The sequence below is a fragment of the Solenopsis invicta genome, chromosome 1 (assembly GCF_016802725.1).
Source record: "Solenopsis invicta isolate M01_SB chromosome 1, UNIL_Sinv_3.0, whole genome shotgun sequence".
Lineage (NCBI taxonomy): Eukaryota > Metazoa > Arthropoda > Insecta > Hymenoptera > Formicidae > Solenopsis > Solenopsis invicta.
The window spans coordinates 24994299-25014826 of record NC_052664.1 but is presented as its reverse complement, the minus strand read 5'-3'; the positions used below and the strand labels follow the sequence as shown (position 1 = coordinate 25014826).

Here is a 20528-nt window from a genome sequence, read left to right as displayed (position 1 = left end):
AACTCCATTGCTCAGCTGATTTCAAGTAAATTTTTATTTCAACTTTCAGATTTAATTACCAAAATTTAAAATTCATACTGCATTGAGAAAAAAAATGTTGTTAATTTGACTGAAAATTTTCAACTTAATTAAATTTCTTCAATTGAAGTATTTATGTATTTAAATTAAATATATAAATGCTTAAATCAAAATTCAAGTATTTTATGTATTTGAATTCAATGCATAAATAGTTGAATTGAAAAAATTTAATCATGTTGAAAATTTTAATCAAGTTAACAACTTTTTTTTCTCAGTGTGAACACAATTAAGTTTAAGAACCTCGTTGCCATCTTATTATTGTCTAGAAAACTATTACTATTATATTTAAAAAAGTTCGAGATTTCCAAGAAAATCCGTATTCAGGAGAAAGCATGTCGTTCCTTTCTCGGAGAAAGACAATTTGTGTCTGCTTTGAATGTTTATGCGTCTTAAATCTAAATCGCTAATAAAAATCGACTGCAAGTTTCGATTAGAAAATCACAACGGTTTTCTAATCAATAGAATTTTGTAAAATATATTTATATTAGAAAATTATTTGTCCCTCTTTCCTCTTTTTCATTCTCTTTCTTGTATTTCATTTCAAATGTAGCAAAAAAGAAATTATATTTACAAAACGTAAAGTTGCGTTATGTAAATCTTAATATGGATGTTACGTAAAATGTGTTATGTAAAATTTTATTCTTCTGTCAAAGTTTTATTCCTCTATAGATAAAGAAACTTTATAATTTTCTTATTCAAAACTATTATGCATCTTATATTTAAGGTAGTGCAAAAAAATTCGTAAGGAGACACATTTAAAAGACATAATTTACCAAAAGCAAAAGAAAGACGCGGGAAAGAAACTAACTTAGCAAGTATTCATCACGGATACTTTATCCGAAGAGACTTTCTCTATAAACGCATTTATGTAGATGTGGAGAAACTTTCTCAAACTAATCGGCTGGGGCAAGTACCTACCATTTTGAAATAACACAATGCATGTTTTAGAAGCGAAGCATTAATTTTCGTGAGTTTTCCTATGGGAAATTTTCAACTAAAGATATACGCGCACAGTAGCCCGTGATAAGTGCTGAGATAAGAAAAACGATAATCGATTTAAAAGCGCGAAGTGTAGAACTGTCGAGACTCATTACCAAGACAGTTTGCATCGAAATAAATCACGCGTGCGTATTAATCAGCTTTTCCTCTTAAAATACAATTTCCGCGAGCTATTTAAATAATTGAAGGTTTACGTGTCGTGCGAGTTTATTTCTGCTGGGAAACGATGACAAAACTTTTCTCGGGTGCTTGTAAACACGTCGCCAGCGAGATTACTCATGGATGTCGTGCTGCAGCAGGGTGACTTATACTTTTCCGTGAAACTATTACATAAAAGTATCACCGGGGCGACGATTCCGCGCGGAATGGAAGGGAGAGGTGTGTGTTGCGCGTTCCGTCACGTCGGATATCTTGTATTACAAAAACGGAAGCGCGTGCGTACGAGATGAAAGAAGAGAGAAGAGAGAGAGAGACAGAGAAAAGAGGATGACAGGTTTATATTTGATATTCGCTAGCGAGAATCTTTTCGAAGACAGGCGGAAGGACTCTCGTATATTATGGCAGACAGACGACGGTAACCATGCGAGGCAACGACTTTGGAGAAACAAAACGACAAGAAAAGCACGGAGAGAGACGTAATCATTTCACAATCATTTCACGAACTCGACGTTGTCACAATTTTTTTTTTTTTTTTTTCTTTGTAAAAGCATTGATGTGTTTCGTGATAAAAATTGTTGTGATTTTTTAAAGTAATATCATTTATAACAACGTACCGGAGAATATACGAAATAAAAGAAAAATACAGCTGTCGCTTCGATTTGGAAGTCAGTAACGCTTAGTCGATGTCTGTTCGCGTTTTATAAACCTCTTAGAAGTTCATAAATTTTGTACACCGTGTTCTGACAGAACCGTGCTTAAATGTAGGGCGAAAAAAAATGAAAATAAATACGTAAAAATATATCAAGAATAACAAGAATATAAGCAGGAATATAATTAAAGTATTAATTTCATTTTGAAAAAAAAAGAAATAGTAGACATTTATTCATTCTTTTAAACAATACTTTTAAATGTTTTATTCTGAAACAATTTAATGTAGAGCTTTTTTGCGGATGATGCATAATAATTTAATAAAAATAAAATATACAGTCTATACGTAAGTATCTAAATATACGCAAAATTATGTCTCACTTCGCGCGTAAAGAAATTAAACATGTGCGTTATATAATGCCAAAAGAAATATTGAAAACATTCACTTTTAAAGACGTAAAAAAATTTTTTAGCTTTTTACTTTTTAACATTTTGTGATTTATTTCCTGAACATGGTATTAATTGCAAAACAATAGGTTTGCTTTCACCGTAAAAAAAAAACCAAAGTAAAGCCGGTATCCACAGTCATAAGTAATTTTCAATCCTCGATTGAAAGAAAAAAAAATGAACGAATATATGAATAAATTTGTAATTAATTACGCTTTTGATCAAAGATTAAAATTATTTACGACGACGAATACCGGCCCAAGAATCGATCTGGTTTGCTGAAGCTGAAACCATTTCTAGTCATCTCTTCTAACTCTTTTTCAATCGATTACGCGAGATGCTCGGTCTTCCTCCGTGCCGCGTTCTTGGAAGCGAGGTATGACGTGAACGCCCAGTCACGCCGAATGTCTCGATGTCTTTCTGCGATCGAGCCTTTTAAAGTCGAACCAGTATCCGATGGAGACAACAACGATCTCGTTGCGCAAAAGCCTCTCCGAGACTTTCACTGGCCGTCGCGCCGCGTGCGGATACACGGGCGTATGCGTGTGCCCTTGCGCGACGTCGCACACGCGCGCGTCTACAATGAGCGAGCGCGCGCGGTTGCGTTCGTCGCGCATCGCTGGACGCACGAAAAGTAGGAGGATAAACGTAACCGGCGGATTAAAGGATCTCGGGAGAGGCGAAACGAGAATTATACCGCAGCCTATTCATCGTACGCCGCAGATCCTCTTTGATTGGTCGCCCTCCGTGATACGAGACTTACGGGATTCGATTTTTCTTGCTAAGCGGATGTCTGGCTAAAATATCAAAATAATTAACACGAAATGAGAAATTATTGCTCCCGAGAGGAGCTCCCGCTCCGCGGGATGGTGCGCCTTTTCAGTTTTATGGAAAGATTAATATTGAATTGAAACGACAAATGGATGATCAATGTTCACAACTTTAATCCTTTATTTATATTTGAAACACGTGGCAAGCTAAAATATGACAATTTTTAATTGCAAAGAATTTTACACGCGTTATTATCGCGTTATTGAAAGGTGAAATATTTCAAAGGATAAATTATATCGTATTATTAAATCGAATTTATATCTCACTCGAATCGGACTCTCTTGCATGCAAGAGAAAAATATTTCGCAACGTTGACTTGAGGCGGAAAAATAATTATTGAGATCGGCCAAACGAAATACTACGCGGATGATAGATGTGAAAATAATAAAACATAATTGAGAAGAATCCGTTGTGTTTCGCAAAACAAGAGGACGGAAAAATAACCATCGGGTTAAGAGGAAACGAAAAGAAAAACGGAAATATCACGGATTATTCTGACTGGGTAAATTGCAGTTTCCTTTTTCCAGAAACCGCTTGAACTTCTTCTACTCGCGGTATAAAAAGGAATGACGCGAAGGTACATTCTGCGATGCATAACAATGCGGGATTTCTTGCATGTAGCTTTAACACACTGATGTCATATTCAGTAAGTACAATATTATTGAAGTATTCCCATAAATATGCATGGCAAAAAAAGCAAAAAAGTAGCGACGCCTGCTATTCTGAGACGCGAAAAAGAGCAAAACGACAGTATAGATGATGCAAAATATATAGCGGTATTTTATCGATTTTTGTATTTACATAGTTTCTGTTATGTCATAATCAATTGTAGTGAGCTAAGAAATTAATTCTTTACACATAATTTTGTTACAATTCCATATACTTGCGTTACGTAAAACATATCGATAGGTAAACGTTAATTAAAATAAATTATAGTACGAATAAACCTTTCTTACTGATCAAATACAAGATATGTATCGGAAATCATTATACGCACACTTGTAGCTTTCCTAACTTTCTCGATATAGAATTAATATACGGTTAGGAAATTGTCGTCCTTTATAATAATAGCGTTCTTTATATATCGTTACCGATAATCGATGACGATTAGTGAAGCAGGTATAACAGATATTATCATTTAAAACATTTTTTTTACGACCGACTGCCATCCCTGGGTTGGCAAAAACGGGGGGAGTACGCGTTTCACCGAAGTGAATCGATTTGCGATTAAAGAGCTCTGCAACTACAATACATATCCTTATCAACTTTTGGATACAAACTTCTTATTAACCAAGCTTGGCTTAAAGCATATATTATTATTACGCGCTCGTACGTACGTACAGGGTGTTGCAGATACATTTAGGATACACAACTGATTAGGCGTAATGAAATTTATCATGTAAAATAGTCATTAAAATTATTAACTCTCTAAAAAAATTCAATGAAGAAGGAAAAGAAAAATTAGCCACATACCATAAAAATCATCAAATTATTACAGAAGGTATTTTTCTTATTATTCCCTTATTAAAAATTAACAAAAGTCTCTCCCTCCGTATATAAAATAAATTTACTATATAAAATAATCCTGAAGAACATAATCCATGAGAAATCATCATAATATATCTGCCTAAAATACTTAATTTATACATAGTTATTAAAACACATAATATTATATTCGTATGAAATACAGACGAATAAGCTACCAATCTTTTTATCTACTTGAATTAAACATAAAATTCCTACAATTATTCCTTTAACAATTCTCAAACTAAAAATTAAATAATTAAATTTCATTAATGACAACTGTCCTGGCAGTCTGCCGTATGCAACTAGCTGTGCGTCCTAAATGTATCTGCAACACTCTGTACACACGTAAGATACATCGCATTGAACGATTTGAAATTTGAACTTTTCACCGCGCACCGATTGAAGCGCCCGCAGTCCGCCGCCAACTTCATATCATTGAAAAAATGCGCGGAGTGTGTCGCGAGTCGCGTACCACTCGAGTAGCAGCAAGTCGCAAACGATCTTTTGTTAGTAAAACGCGCGATTCGTGGAATTCGCGCGGTCGAAAAGCGTGCTGCTATTGTACTGAATACTGAATCTTGTATCACTCTTCTCCGCTGCTCTGTATTTCCGGACGAATCGTCACATTGCGTCGCGCCGTACGAAGTTACCCTCGCTTTCTATGCACGCGCTGCCGCGCATTCGTGGAAAGCAAAAAGGAATCTCAATCTCCGGTCTGTTTACACGGGCGCGTTTGAACAAAACACATGTTTGATTGGAGTAGAATTGGAATCCATCGAGACGCGCGTTCGCGTTAAATAGCACACGCACGGAAAGCGAGGATCGACCGGCATTCCTCGATTCGGCGTTCCTAACCTTAACGTGCCGCGCTCGATCGACCGGAGTGTTGTTGTTGACAACGGCCAACGAAACGAGAGCGAGACGGTCGCGCATCGCGACACGTTTAATTGGGAAATATCGGTTCGCGCAATTAGTCCTGTGTTCGTCGCGTTCGGTAATTAACGCGCGCGCGCTCGTGAATTCGCGTTCTCGCGTGTGCGTGAGTGTGCGTGAGTGCCACGGGGAAGCAGCTCCAGCAGCCACGTAAGATTCCGAGAGGAGGAGCCGACCTGAGTGGTGTCGGGCGACCACGGGGGCGGCGGGGAGTGAGTAACCTATCATTTTCTCATAATATATACATTTAATTAATTTATGTAAGATGTAATGTACACACGCGTGCGTACAATCGTTTCTCGTATGTGCAATCGCGTGCACGATTGTTCCTTTCTTTTAACGTATGTTGTTTTGTTGTAACAATAAGATTTTAAGAATCTCTCCTTCAGAATTCAAGTAAAATTGTTGTTCTAAAAGGAGCAAGAACATTGAAACCGGGATACTATCGGATCGATCTTTGCGATAATAATAAGCACGTCTCCGCGACGCTTTGCAGAATAAATATAAAAGCTCATTACATCTACGGCGTTTCTTGCGAAGGCGAGGGACTTGATAAAATCAGGGTATAAATTATCGTTGTTCGGTACGACAAGTACGTCGACGTAAAGCAAATAACGTAACAAGTTTTCACTTGAAAGTTGTTTCTTGAAAGCAGCAAAAACTGGGGGCAGAAACATTACTCTATTATCGATCCTTTCAGCCGTGTATCGACGACCGTCGCGTAACGATCGCGCCGATCTTGTCTCGCGCCTTGTCGTGTGCGTCGACGAAACGGATATACAAACGGGATCGGCAGGCAGGAGGGAGGGAGAAAAGAAAACCGAAATATCAGAGTGCAGGGACAGCTGGGGACTGCGCTGTCGCGCAGCAGCCGCGGATTATAGCAATCACACTTTTGCTATTGCGAAAGTGTGTTCTAGCTCGAAGTGAATGGTTGCAAATCTGCTGCGTCAGGGACGTGGTGCGTGCACGTGTATATGCGTAGAAAGAAAATAGATCGCATTTTCGCGATCGTTGGTTGCGAACTGAACGAGTTGTCGTCGCTAGAAATGGAGCAGAGCTCGAGCGTATCTAATCATTTTCGACTGATTGACGTGTTTGAGACGAAGGGTAAATCGCAAAACTCGATCACGCTTTGTATTTACTCGGTATTACATACCGATTGACAGAAGGCATTTACTGCGGAATACATGCAGCAAAATAAAAATAAATCTCGTGACTTTTGTAAACCGACTCCGGCTATTTTAATAGGATGTAATTGAAACAAAAGATATAATTGACATCATGAATAAGATTAGCCTCATTCTCTACTCCGTATTAATGCATAAAGTTGCGAAATTAAGTTCATGTATAATAAAATTATCTTTGCGGCAAAAAGATGACTTTCCGTATTTATGCGTTTGCAAATAGGTTGCACAGCAAAAAAAAGACGAGGGATAACGCACGCTAATAACATATAATAATGCATTTGAAGCGTACGATTAACGCAAGTCTAACGCAGAATCTTGCAGTTTCCGTTGGATTGCGTACGACAACCAGAGGGAAGGTTAGCTGGGAATTATGAAATGTAAGTCGTTGATAAGATTCGCGTGATGGTGCCGCCGAAGGGAAAAAATGTTTATTACCGCGAGCGCAACGTGCATGGTGGCCATTTTTCGTGCAATTTTTTTAATTAATGCTAATGGTATGCTATTAAATTCTTTTACGGTGCTTACACACGCAGAAAGTCACTATTACTTGCGAATCGCAACGGTCGCACGCGCCTTCTCGCGCTTTAATAATTTCATCGCAAATACTTTACCCACGAACATCTATATTATACGTCATGGGAATCTGCCTATCGAGCTTGCGGATCTCGCAGTGGCGAGGTTGTACCCTTGTTGAGTCAATTATCCACAATCGCATCTATCGCGATTCCTAATCTGCATTTAGCGACATTAAAATCAATCTCCTTTCTCTATATTATTAATTAATGTCTCATGCATGCTCTTGGTTTGAAATCAAATTTTTTTTCAATAAGAGTATGTATACAAAAATTATAATTAAATTTTATTTTATTATCATCTTGATATATAGAGAATAATATATAGAGAAATTAAGACATTGAGATTAAACTGCATTTATCAATCATTTTCATATTACAAAGTAGATTCCAAGTTTTACGATTATTTCCGTACGTTTAAAAGAGTTATTTCGCGTTTCAACATTAATACGTAATTTAAACTAATTTAGAGGTAGTAGGCAGTAGAGAAAGAGAGAGAGAGAGAGAGAGAGAGAGAGAGAGAGAAATAAATAAATAAAATTTGATAAATTCAGCAACGTAAATTAACGTTAGTTTAACTTAATTTCTCTTGTCTTTATCGTGGTTAGAGATATTAGTACCAGAAAAGAAACTGAATAACACGAAATTTCTTAATTTTACTCAATGCATATGAATAAAATTGCTATTTTTGCATATTATTATAAACTTATAAAATTTCAATATGCTATCTATGTTACATGCCGGATAGAAAGAACTTTCTGCTAAGATATCTAAAAATTTAGCTAGATACAGATCTGAAAATAATTTTGTTAATCAAAATAATTATGTAAGATGCTCAAGCTGATTGCTCGAATATTTGTACAGCCTTACTCGTCATACTTGAGCATGCTGCATAATTATTTTGGTAAAGAAAATTATTTTCAAATCTGTATCTAGCTAAAAAGAAAACGATTATCTGAAAATGTATATTATTACAAAAAGTAACAAGATTCTTTTATCGTTTGATATTTTATTAAAAAATTGATCTAAATATAAAGAAGCTTAAATTCATGTCTCATACTACAGAGAAAATAAGGGGAGAGAGATATTTTATAAACATTGTAAAATTGCGAAAAGGTAGGAGAGCGCATATTTTAACTTTTTTGTTTTTCAATTACGAGTCTTTCGACCCTTTTCAAATCCAAGACACTTTTGATTATTCAGCCGATTTTCCAGCGCGATTTCCGCGGCGAAGAACGTGCGTACATCCGCACCTATGCGAGGCGCGTAAGCGGCAGTGAATAAAGCGACCGTGCCCCGTACCAGTGACGTCATCCTTGCCGGATCCAAGATGGCGATCGCGTGTTCACCGGGCGAAATCGACAGCGGGCAGCGGCGGCGGCAGCAGGACCGGTTTTCGAGGAGGCGGTACCACCGTCGCCGCCGCCGCTGCCGCAACCGTCGCCGTCGCCGCAGCCGCGGCCGCGATGTCGGTACACGCTGCATTGGCCGCAGCGTGCAATTTCGTCGTTTTTTGTTGCCCGAAAAGCCGAAGCTACGAAACCGCTCCAGTCTACCGCTCCAAACTACCCTGCCTCCTTGATCTGCTAGATTAACGCTTATATTACATATAATCATATAGGATATAATCATATAGGACTCTAATTTATACGAAGTCTCTAGTATTTCCTTTATATTTGGATCATTATGTATCAATCTGAAGCACATTTGTGATAATTGATAATTAAAAGGCACTTTAACTTTGAGATTATGAATCGAATAACACACAAAGGCTGTTTTTCAGCGAAATGGAAACATTACCGTTGTTTTAAGGACTATCTGATGATTTCTTAAATGTACATTGTTTCTTATTTAAACATTTAAGGTAAAATAAAGATAAATTAAAATTAAAACGGACAGAGAAATTAGAGCTCAACGGATGAGCAATATAACGAAAAGGATTATATAATAGGAACGCACAAATCTTAGTAATGTTAAATATAAGAAATTTTCATTTATAAATTAACCTAGAATAATTCATAAATTAGTTTCTTATATTCAGTGTTTTTGTAATTTGTGCGTTACTATTATACAACCTTTTTTATTACATTGTTCGTCCGTTGATCTCTAATTTCTCTGTTTGCTTTTGCATATGATGAACCTTAGAGTTGTTCAAAAAAATTATATTTGAAATTAAAATAAAATCAAATTTAACAAGATTTATTTATGGAATTACAAAATTTTATCTTAAAGCTTAACATCAGTAATGTTTAATTCATGAAAAAGAGACTCTTATATTCTGTATTATTTACAACTTACAAGCTATTAATAAATAAAATTTTGATTCAGAGCAAATTTAATGTAACACGATCTAAACGTCATGTATAAAAAAAATGCGGATATTATTTTGTATAATAGAATATCTCCTGGAATCAGAAGTAAGATTCTAATTCGGATTCGTAGGATCGGCACACACGATGATAGCGATTTGTAAAATAGCAAGAAACTACCGATAGATAAGAGAAACGATCTCCACGTGTCGACCTACGTGCTCGTGAACGCGTTTTTTAGTGCCATTACCGTAAATTTCGCGCTCCACGAGAACCGCGCGGTGAATCGATCGCGATAGATTGATAGCGGAAAAAAACTGAAATTTTAAATAGAGCGCGAGAGCTCTGGCGTAAATAAAAATCAGAGCTCGATTGAAATGTAAGGGAAGCATGACAGAAACATAAACGAAACTTCTAAACGAAAAAAATTCGGAGAATGAAACATATATTGAGAGAAAAGTGCTTGTCATTTGCACTGACAAAGAAATTGGTTGAAAAACAAAAATATTTAATTCGATACGTTTGACTGAACATTGAATTAGTTTAATTCTTGATTAATAATTGACGTGAATAAACTATACCCTTTTTTGTGCAATTAAATAATTGTTGAATTAATCTAATGTTTAGTTGAACGTATCGAATTAAATATTTTAGTTTTTAAAAAAAATTTTTTCTCAGAGTAACTATAAAATAAATATAGTTAAGAGCTCTATTTTTATAACTTTTATTGCTACAATGTTAATATATAACAAGCTTGTTCTACAGGGAAAGAATTTTGCTAAGTATTCTAAAAATTTAGTTGGATAGATCTGAAAATAATTTTGTTAGGCCATAAAAATAGTTATGTTGGACTTTCAAACTGAATTGAAAATATTAATATAGTAAAATAGCAAGATATGAATGGTAAAAGTAACAACTAATTACGTAATAATAATTAATGACGTAATAATAATTAATATCTGTAATTTACATTGTTAGAATAAATATATAGTTAGCACTGAAAATGACTATAAATTATAGTTAAAGTTTGGTAACTGAATTTTCGCTTCCTAGAATTTTCGTTTACGCTTCTGCCATTCTCCCCTTACATTTGATTACGCTCCGATTTTCATTTTCGCCAAGGAATGCCGAACACGAGTCTCTCTTCTCCCTGGAGATGGGATCATCGCGTAAACGTATCGCTGCCGATTAGCGTTTCCTCCAGCGCCGTAGTAAAATTTTCTCGAGCGTCTAATTCGAAAATCGATACGGCGCCACGGGTGAGACGCACGGCGGCGGTTCCCTCGGATGCGAGAGACCGTGCGTATCCTGTTCCGCGTAGATGACGGGACACGCGTCCGTCGCGCACATCGCGCACTTCTCGCGCGGTAGCGGATGTCAGTGGCGTAGCGCGGCGTTTTCCTCAAGCGCTCGATACGTCTGTCTCAGATGTCTCAATAAAAGCTTGCGCAATTTTATTAAAACGAAAAATAACGATAAATTAATATGACTTTAATAATTTACTCTTATTATTTTTTTTTATTCAACGTTCTTTTTTTATTTTCTTTAATCATGCGGGAGAACTCCAAATAATGTTCATAGACATAGTAAAAACAAACGCGAAACCTAAAGACTACGTAGAAAGAGATGGAGGACAGTCAACAGAAGACTAATCTACAATGCTCTTTGCTTTCTGTTTCTTGCTTTTTACTTATTGCCTTTTTACCTGTTTACGTACTATTTTATCGATAATCGTATTTTTTGTCACATGCCTCTTTCGGAGTTCGTCAACTTTTATCTCGCCAATTTCTTTATCTGCCAATTTTATCTCGCGCATTGTAGATTAGCCTTAAGAGACGAAAGAAACAATTGCGTGAAAGGAAAAGATGTGTATGGCAACTGCATTCTGTTTTCTTCTACACTCAGAGAAAAGTTTCTTTGAGTCAAAAAATATTTGTTTAAATCAATGAAATTTGTGTATTACCATACGATCAAAGAAAAATTTCTTCGAGTTAAAGAAATGTTTTGGTCGTTTCTTTTATTAGAATTAATGAAATATAATAGTTTGGTTGTGCAATGCGAATTTTTTTTTAAATAAATATTTCTAAAACTAAAAAATTAAATTATTTCTTACATTTCTGTCGGTACTTTCTTTGAATTAACAAATTTTGTTTAAATTAAACAAATAATTTATTTTAAAAAGGCTATTAATGTCATTTCTTGAAATTGAATAACATTTCATTGTTTTCCTTAAAACTATTTTTACTTCAACTTAAAAAATCAAATATAAGAAACCATTTCATCAATTTAAACATGATTTTTCTCTGGGTATATCCAATCTCTATTACCTGACATTAAGCCTTGTGTCCTCGACGTTAGAAATCGGTCCGAGATATCGTACAGAGAGGAATTGACCAATCGCATTCGAACAATTCAGCCCACTAACTTACGTGATTAGTCAATTCTCTGTCCGAGATCTCGGATCGATTTCCAGTATCGTGGGCACAAGGTCTAAATTCTATCTCTACTTCTCTACTACGTCTGATGATAATATTGCAGTAATAGCTTCAAAAAAGCCAATAAAAAAAAAGTATATATATATACGTATCGCCGTTTGCGCGGCAAAGCCAAGGGGGACGTCAATCTTCAGAAACTATCGATAGCACGCGCCGAAAAACTTTTCTCGCTTGTTTTCCTTCGGATACTATATTCAGACTCGATGATCGTCAAATCTTTTCACTTGGCTTCGCTCATACTTTCAAACGTCTATCGAATCCGTTTGCTTTTCTATGAATCCCGCTTGGATCATCGCGGTCTTTTGAACGACATCGGCGCTCGATTCATCCATCAGCGATGAATATACGAAGCGTTGCGCAAGGCACGCGAAGATGTATAGACTGCACATTTGAAAGTGCAAGCATTGATTATCGATCCATTGATCGATTACTATACCGACGGGGAATCGCCAATCAAAGCGGATTTTTTTAAAACACCTATCGCGCATCGATCGGACGATCCGCGATCTACGTTCTCACGTATAAAGACCTCCAGCCTGCAAACTGCTTGCTTTGCAGTTTTTTACTTACTTCACCATCGATACCGATATCGCGTAACTGGCTTATCTGCAACGTAACTATTTTAATACCGTTCACGTGGCCAACTGTCAAGTGACTCATCTATCCGAAATATATCGCTTTATTTCTACTTTCATGTGGGCACGATAGAGATTTATATTCCGTTTTCTCGAATTTATCTTGAACCGTCGAAGTTTAGGCTGTCGAGTTGACAGATACGCGGTGTTTTATAAAATTTGAAATTTGTGTTACGAAGTAGGCCAGTGGAAAAAAAAATTCACATTGTCGTACGTCTCGACAGAGTTTGAGCGAGTGTCAAATCGTTTAATCTACGATATTCAAATTATCGTTGTTTGACGTTAAACTGAACAAAAATACACGTGAATTGAATACCTGTCGGATCTGCGACACTCCGTTTTCCTAGATCGAAACCTTGAGATCGAAGAAATGAACGTTTCGCATCCGAGTTCGTTACGGCAGTATCTGGCGAAAGGTCGATACACTTGCTACGAGTATTCGATACCCCCCGCATAGATAAAGGAGAAAGGAACGCGAAGCATCTGATATATGTTACAGACGTTCAATCTTTTTTATGAAGATGGATCAGCTCCATGTTTCCGCTTCCGAATTTTGCACCGATAAGTATGAATCACGTAAAAAATATCGTCGAGTCGCGACGTGCTGCGCACACTTGCGCAAAAATCAAAGTCCTCTCCGTTAGACGGAGTGGACTTAACGAGCGTGCGTGTCTTAACGACAAGTATTCTCGGGCGCGACGGGGTCCCACCGAAATCGGCGGAAGACGGGGGAGACTTTCCAGCCGGACTGCTGCTCGCTTTCGTATACTCCTGCAACGTCGGCAGGCGCGAAGGTCAACGAGTTTTCTACGCGAGCTGGGGAACGCCTACAGCGCGCGCGGAGCACCGACGCGCTCGCGCTCGCGCTCGCGCGAGCCTTGCGCGAGGCTCGCGCTCGCGCAGCTTACTCACGCTCGCGAAATTGCTACCGGGGGCCGCCCTGCGGGGCTCTCTTCCCCATCCGGAGTTAATGAGCGCGTCTTTCGACGCTGACAATCGACGACCTCGACGAATTCTCCGCGGCGAGTCGCGAGCCACGCACCGTGACGGAAACTCTCGCTCGACCTCGATTCGTCCGGCGCTGTCAGCGTTGAGATCACCGCTCGGCGTGACAGACGAGAACGTTAAAAGCGAGCGCGAGACCGTATAGCACCTTCCTGTCGGAAGAGCTCGCGACCGCGAGAGCGGCTGCGCGAAGAGTCTCCGCGGAGAATCTCGTGGGATCGAATCGCGGAAACGGCAATTGATCGAATGTTGTTTCTCTCTGCTATTCCTCGCTGTCTTTCTTCAAGTTCGCTGTCTTACACCAAGTTGACTCCGGTCACGGCAAGAAGTATTATAGTCTTCCAGAATATACGGATTTGATTCTCCGACGCTCGCATCGCGAAATATACGGATTTGATTCTCCGATTCTCCGATTCTCCGACGCTCCGATCGCGACATGATCACACTTCGGAAGACTATAATACCTCTTGCCTGTTGTTTCCGACGCGGACTTTCCACGGATGACGATGACGAAGCTCCGAATCGCGATTCGTCCAGGTGCGACGAGTGTTTTTATTCAGGGGGAACAAAAAAATAACACGCGGAGTCTCCTACCTTCCTCGTAGGCGAATGCGCCCTGTTGCGTGCGTGCGTGCGTGCGTGCGTGCGTACGGGGCCGGCGGGCCCGCTTCCGAGGGGGGCTCTCGGGGGGAGCTGGCGATATACGCTCCTGCCGGAATCTCCGCGCGCAGGCAGGTAAATATCGTCTAAGCGCGATCGCGCGGCCACGACTGAGTCCGTTCTCCTGAGAGAGCGTTTCACCTGCGACGACGGAGCCCCCTCGGCGGCCTCGGTACGACGCGCGAACTAAACTCGCCGCGCCGCCCGCCACCGCCGCTCCGCCGCCGCGCTGCACCGCTGCCTTTTCCTCTCCCACTCGCGTTCGCGTCGCGTCGCGTCGCCTTGCGTCGCCTTGCGTCGCTTTGCGTATGTACGGTACAACAAGCGCGTCCTTTTACCTGCGATACCACGCATTCTGTTCGCCACCTATTCGGCCACTTGCCCACCTACTCGCGCGCGCGCGCCCGCACCCGCGCCGCGTACTCCTCGGGATCGCCGACCGGCAGCATCCGGGTGATTCGCCTTCTCCCCCCCCCTTCCCCCCTGCTCGTCTTCCCTTTGACAAATCGTGGGAGGCGAAATGTCTTTTTTTTTCCTACGGTCAGCGAGACGGGACGGCTTGTGCGGACAGGTGTGATGATAGGGCACGGGCAGCCGAAAGGGCGATCCCTCCCTCCTTTCTAATCCTCGCGATTGATCTTTGTAATTTATCTTTTCCCTTTTTCAAAGAGCCACTTATATCATGGGATGAGTCGTAGATCAAACGATGACGATTAATTTTCGTGTTGTACCGCTATCTGTTGATTTATAGTTTGTAAACTGATGGGCATAATCGAATCAGACAAAACTTTCAAAACACCTCCAATATCTTTTATAATATATGTGAGACACGTTTCCTTTCCTGGATTTACGATCAAGAGCGAAGTATTGTAATTTATTTAATATCCGTATAAACGAAATGTCTAATCAATCGTAGCTAGAACTTAGTGCTGATATATATTTATTGTGTGATCTCAGATACCTTTTCAAGTTCAGAAAACTACGCGTCAAATAAATTTTTTGGTCTTCAAACACAGTTCTAAGTTGAACAAAAAATAGTAATATCACGTTATTAAATTGCCTTTCCGAATGTAAGAAGCCTTTCCCCCTAAAATTATTTAATATCGTTCTTCGCGCGGAATGTAGATCGTATGATGGATCGTGGGCCCCTAAAGCGACAAGTCTGTGTCCAACCGTCTTGCCAGAGAGTCACACTTCCGGATGGGACGAGCTCGCAAGACGGGCGGGCGTCGCGCGATAAGCATTTGACGAGTACTTTTGACAACTGGCGGCTTGTCCTGGACTGACGTCCGTTATGCCGGCGGGAGATAAATTCGCGATGTCCCCGGGCGACGTACGAGACGCGAGCTCATCTCCCGGCGGATGCTCCCGGCTTCCAGCGTATCCAGAACCGCTATTCGTTTTCGCCGCGGCGATTATTCCGCCGCGGAGGCTTAGAGCGCGTTCGCGCGCGGTTCCCTTCCCATTTCTGTTCGTGGCGAAACTCCGCTCTCGAGGCGACCTAGCTCTCGTCGCCTCTGAAGGACGTACGCGGAACGTTCTTTCACGGCGCGAACGCTCCGGCGCCGTGCCGCGCCGCGTCGTCCGACGCCGTGCCGCGCCGCGTTGCGCCGCGTTGCGCCGTTCGGGAATTCGTACTAGATATGTTTAGCGCCGTTCGATAATAAATATCGAATAATCGATATTTTTTTCTAGATCGATATGAAAATATATCGAAAAGAAAATCCTGAATAGATAATCAAATAGATATTTTTCAAAATTTATAGTTTGCGATTTTATATTAATTTTATAGATTTTTGCATTCACTATTCGGTATTATATTCGATATAATGCATATTCATTCATAGTGAATATAAATCGTTTTTTTAATTGATGAATATATTCATATTCGACATTTCTATTCGATATTCGTCAAGTCTAATTCGTATCCCGGCACGCAGCATTTTCGAGCTGAAAAACGTTTGGCTCGCGCAACTCTCTGCCCGGGGAGATCTTTTCCGTTTATTTCCATACACGGAGCTGTACCTCGCGTGTTTCTCTATTGACATTAAAGAACTGCTGCTTTTATAAAGACGTAAAAGGTACGACGTTATGTTCTCACTTTAATCACGCCACGTCAATCCCGGATTTCTTTCACCAATTGCGACTATTCGAATCTTTAACGGCACGAATTTAACGCTTATGCGGGCGCTTGATTCTTTGATGACGCAAATGATCGCGTGAGGGGTCGATTTGATCCGCGCTTTAATTTATTTCATTTTATACGTATATGAACAAAATTTTTTTATTCTTATTTATAAGCGATTATAAACACATATTTTAAACATGAAATACTAACGAACAAATTAAAATAACGAAACACTACGCATCAAACGTTCATTTATTCGCGCGTCAATTTGAGCTTCGCTTAAGGATTAAATTGTTACTAATTTAGTCGAATGCAAAATATCGTTTTCGAGAATACAAAAGTAAGCATTAAAAAAAGAACAAGTGACATTATAAATATTTCTCTGATGACATGATTACTAAAGAGTAAAAATTATTCTAAAAAAAAAGGATAAAATTTAAAAAAACCATTGGCCCGACACAATTTTCGCACAAACGTTCCCTGGTTTCTCTCTTCCTTTGTATCAAGCGTTCGGTTTGACTGCTTTCATCGTCTCTTTTCGATTCGTGCCTTTCCCTTTGATCATATTCGTTCTCGTTCCTCGATCGTTTGCCGAAAAGGCACGACGGTACCGCGAATCCGTCGACCATCCGGGAGAGGCGAAAGACAGATGGCGGCCGGCCGATCTCGCGATGTCGGTGATAAGGGACCGCGATGATCCGCGGTGGAGAGAAGGGGGAGGAAAGGAGAGAAGAAAGAGAAAGAGTGGTCGCGGGGGCGTGGGCGCCCAAGGCCTTCTGCTCGCCATTTACGGCCCGGCGTAGCCGGACACGGAAGACTCGCGGGGTAAGGGAAAGAACGACGAAGGGAACCCCGCGATGGAGCGAGGACAACGGGAGGTGCGGGAGCGAGGGAAGGAGAGAGAAAGAGAGAGAGAGCGAGAGAGATCGAAGGGGGCAAGAGAGAAATGGATACCACCGTCAGGCCATTTTGGTCGCGCTGCAAACTGGAAAGACCACTCGAAACTCCGTCAGCGAAACGCGTCCGCTATTGGCGGAGGATGAGTTCCGATCGTTTTGCTCGGCTCGCGACGACGGGCGCAGAACTCATCTCGCGGGCTTTGTCCGACGAATTCCTCCAGCTACTTCTCAAGTTCCCTCGCGACAGAGAGTTTTACGAGAGCTGGCGCGAGAGAACGCGATTTTCTTTCGGTCCAGCTATATGAAATAGATATCAGGCGGATGCTCGAAGAGAGAGAACTCGATGAAGAAGATATTATCCCCTCGTTCGTAATTCTGCGTGATCAGAGATCCGAGTTTAATAGACGACGAGTTTAATGGAACGATTAATTTACGCGGCGGCGCATTTAGAATTGCGATAAGCATTATAATTATAAAACACGGAACATTATTGCGCTCCGTAATCTAGCAAAGCAATTTATTCGCGATAACGATAGTTAGAATGTTGGTAAGAGCGTGTCCCGTGTGTGCGCACGGTAGTTAATAAATTGCTTTCACTTCTTAATTTGAAAAACAAAATCACACGCCTCTCGTTCGATTTCTAACTCACAGCCTGCAACGCGCGGCCGGGCCGCGTAAAGAGGATATTTTCAATTTATACGTCACATCTTAATCGGCTCTCTCGCGAATGTCGATCAGTCCATTAATTTTCTGAATCGTTTCTATAAAGGGTACGTCACTTTTCCTCGAGTCAGTTAATCCACGTGTCTGCGTCGCGTTATACACTAAAGCGCGGCGCGAGGGATTAATATGGTCGAGGCCGCTGGCAACGCTCGCGCAACCAAGATCGTAAATTCTGTTCAACGCGTGCTGCGGACCGACGTATCATCTAGGATACGCACGATCATCCTTGCATAACGATTATGCGGCGTGACTCGCCTGAAGTCCCTTTAAAAAGGCACACCCGCGCGAAGCGGGCGTCGCCGTCGCCGTCGCTGTCGCCGTCGCATCGCGTCGCGTCGTTGCCGCAAAACATATACCATACGATACGCGTGTGATGAAGTGTCAAGTACAACGAGAGTGACGCGAGATTGCTGAATTGCTTCTCCCCCCCCCCCGACGCAATTCACAGGTCGCTTTCGAATCCCATGAGAAATTCCGCAAAAGCGACTTTCACGATCCTGCGAGCGAAACGCGATCCGCGACACCTAAGCTGGCGCGATGTTCCACCGCGTGTTTCTCCGCGTGCATTCGTCACGGTACACGGTGGCTCGTTCGTCGGATTTCTGTCTATTTGCTTTCTGTCTATTTGCGCACCGCTGCCTTTTTTCCCCCCCTCCCCACGTAACGTCGATTTACTTTTACCGCATCACTTGCCGCTGACGCAAGTTACGTCGCCGCGTTATGCCGTCGCGTTTAAAACCCGAATCGCGCAATGACCCTTCACTTTCACGCACGACGTCCTTGGACCAATTAAGAGAGGTTCGAAATTCTCCTGACGAAAGAAATTGAAAAATGTATCGATACCTGGGGAACGCTAGTTTAGATATCGCAGATATTTTCTCTTGCTACGCTCAAAAAAATGTTTCGCTGATTTGGGTAGATTTCTAGGTGTTGCTTGTATCAGCTAAAATATTGTTTGTCACGTACAGAATTTATAATAATATCTTTTAGAAAATTTTAGTCTCATCGTCAATTGTACGGTCAAATTTTGTAACAAGTACGATGGCCTTAACATAAACGGGCACCATAAGAAAAGTTTCTTTCTAAATCTCAGGAACAGTTCAGATATAAATTCTGTCTCTGTTATTTGGATTATTGGTTAAACATCAAACATATACGGTGTATTTGTTAATCATTTATATATCTTAGCAAAAAGATTGTGGCTGTACTTGCAAGACCATCTGTTTGAGTGTATTAATAATATGTCTAATTACATCTGACGCAACTGAATTCTTGTGGAAATAAAAGGAAACAAACTCTCGACCGAGATAAAGAGAAAGCATATAATCTTGTGGTTTTTTACTTTTTCAAACTTGATCAACTCATTAAACTTTTTTCTTTATTAGTTTTATTAATTATTTCTCTATTAGTTTTATTAATTATGTAAGTTATAAAAAAATATTCGAAATAGTGGAGTAACTTGAAATCTTTTCAACGAACGAAAAAGCAAAAACACGTGAAAAAAAAATGTACCGTTACCGAAACTGCTTCAAACTTGGGAGCGATGCCGAAAGACAGCACGAGCGAGGTGTTCTTCAGGTTCTAATTTTCGACGAAAAGTTCTGACTTCTTCGTGCCCGGACTTATTCGTCCGGTATCGCCCGTGGCTGTCCAGCAGTTTTGCGATGTCCGGGGCGAACTCTCTTTGGCAGAGGAGGGCAACGGACCGGTTGGTCCTCTCTCGCCGTCGCATTTCCGAATATGGCAACGCGAATCCCGAAGTGCTGCGGGCACGACGCACTCACTCGAATACGCAACGCAATATCTTAGGTGTGCAAATAAATAATTCGCTATTTTTCACGAAATTCAGTATTTATCTTTGAAACATGTCGATATAGTTCAATCGTGAAAGTAACCCCCACTATTTTTCAGTACTTTTCCTCGACCTTTCACAGGCTAATTATAGATTCCGGTTTGATAGAAAGACTCTTTCCTTGTGACGAATTAGTCAATCCATTTTCTTATTTTTCCGATTTTTTTGTAAATTTTTTGTCAGATATAGCGTGCTGCATCGAACGAAACAAATAATTATCTGAATACGCTATGTGTAATACTCGGTAATATTCCAGCCAAGTTGCAATAACATTGATTGATCTTCGATCAATCTCGCCATAAATTGATAGGGCAGATACACTAATTAACGTATTCCGCTCTCCAAGTTTTCACTTACCTGAAGGAAACTTTTAACTCTCGTGGCAGAAATCGAGAGACGATTTTAAGGAATCTTGCTGTAATACTATTGTTTTGGCGG

At 40.3% G+C, this 20528-nt stretch overlaps 1 protein-coding gene across 2 annotated transcripts in view; it reads right to left on the bottom strand.

Annotated features, from left to right (window-relative positions):
• LOC105202055 overlaps positions 1–14670 on the bottom strand; it is a 36397-nt gene extending 21727 nt beyond the window's left edge. Inside the window, exon 1 of one of the 2 annotated variants that reach the window (XM_011170425.3) lies at positions 14423–14670. The gene's annotated coding sequence lies outside the window, so the exon portion shown is untranslated. Of the gene's footprint in view, positions 1–13139; positions 13682–14422 lie in introns of those variants that run through there. The other variant, XM_039447917.1, reaches the window with a different exon arrangement.
• Between the last annotated feature and the right edge of the window lie 5858 nt (positions 14671–20528).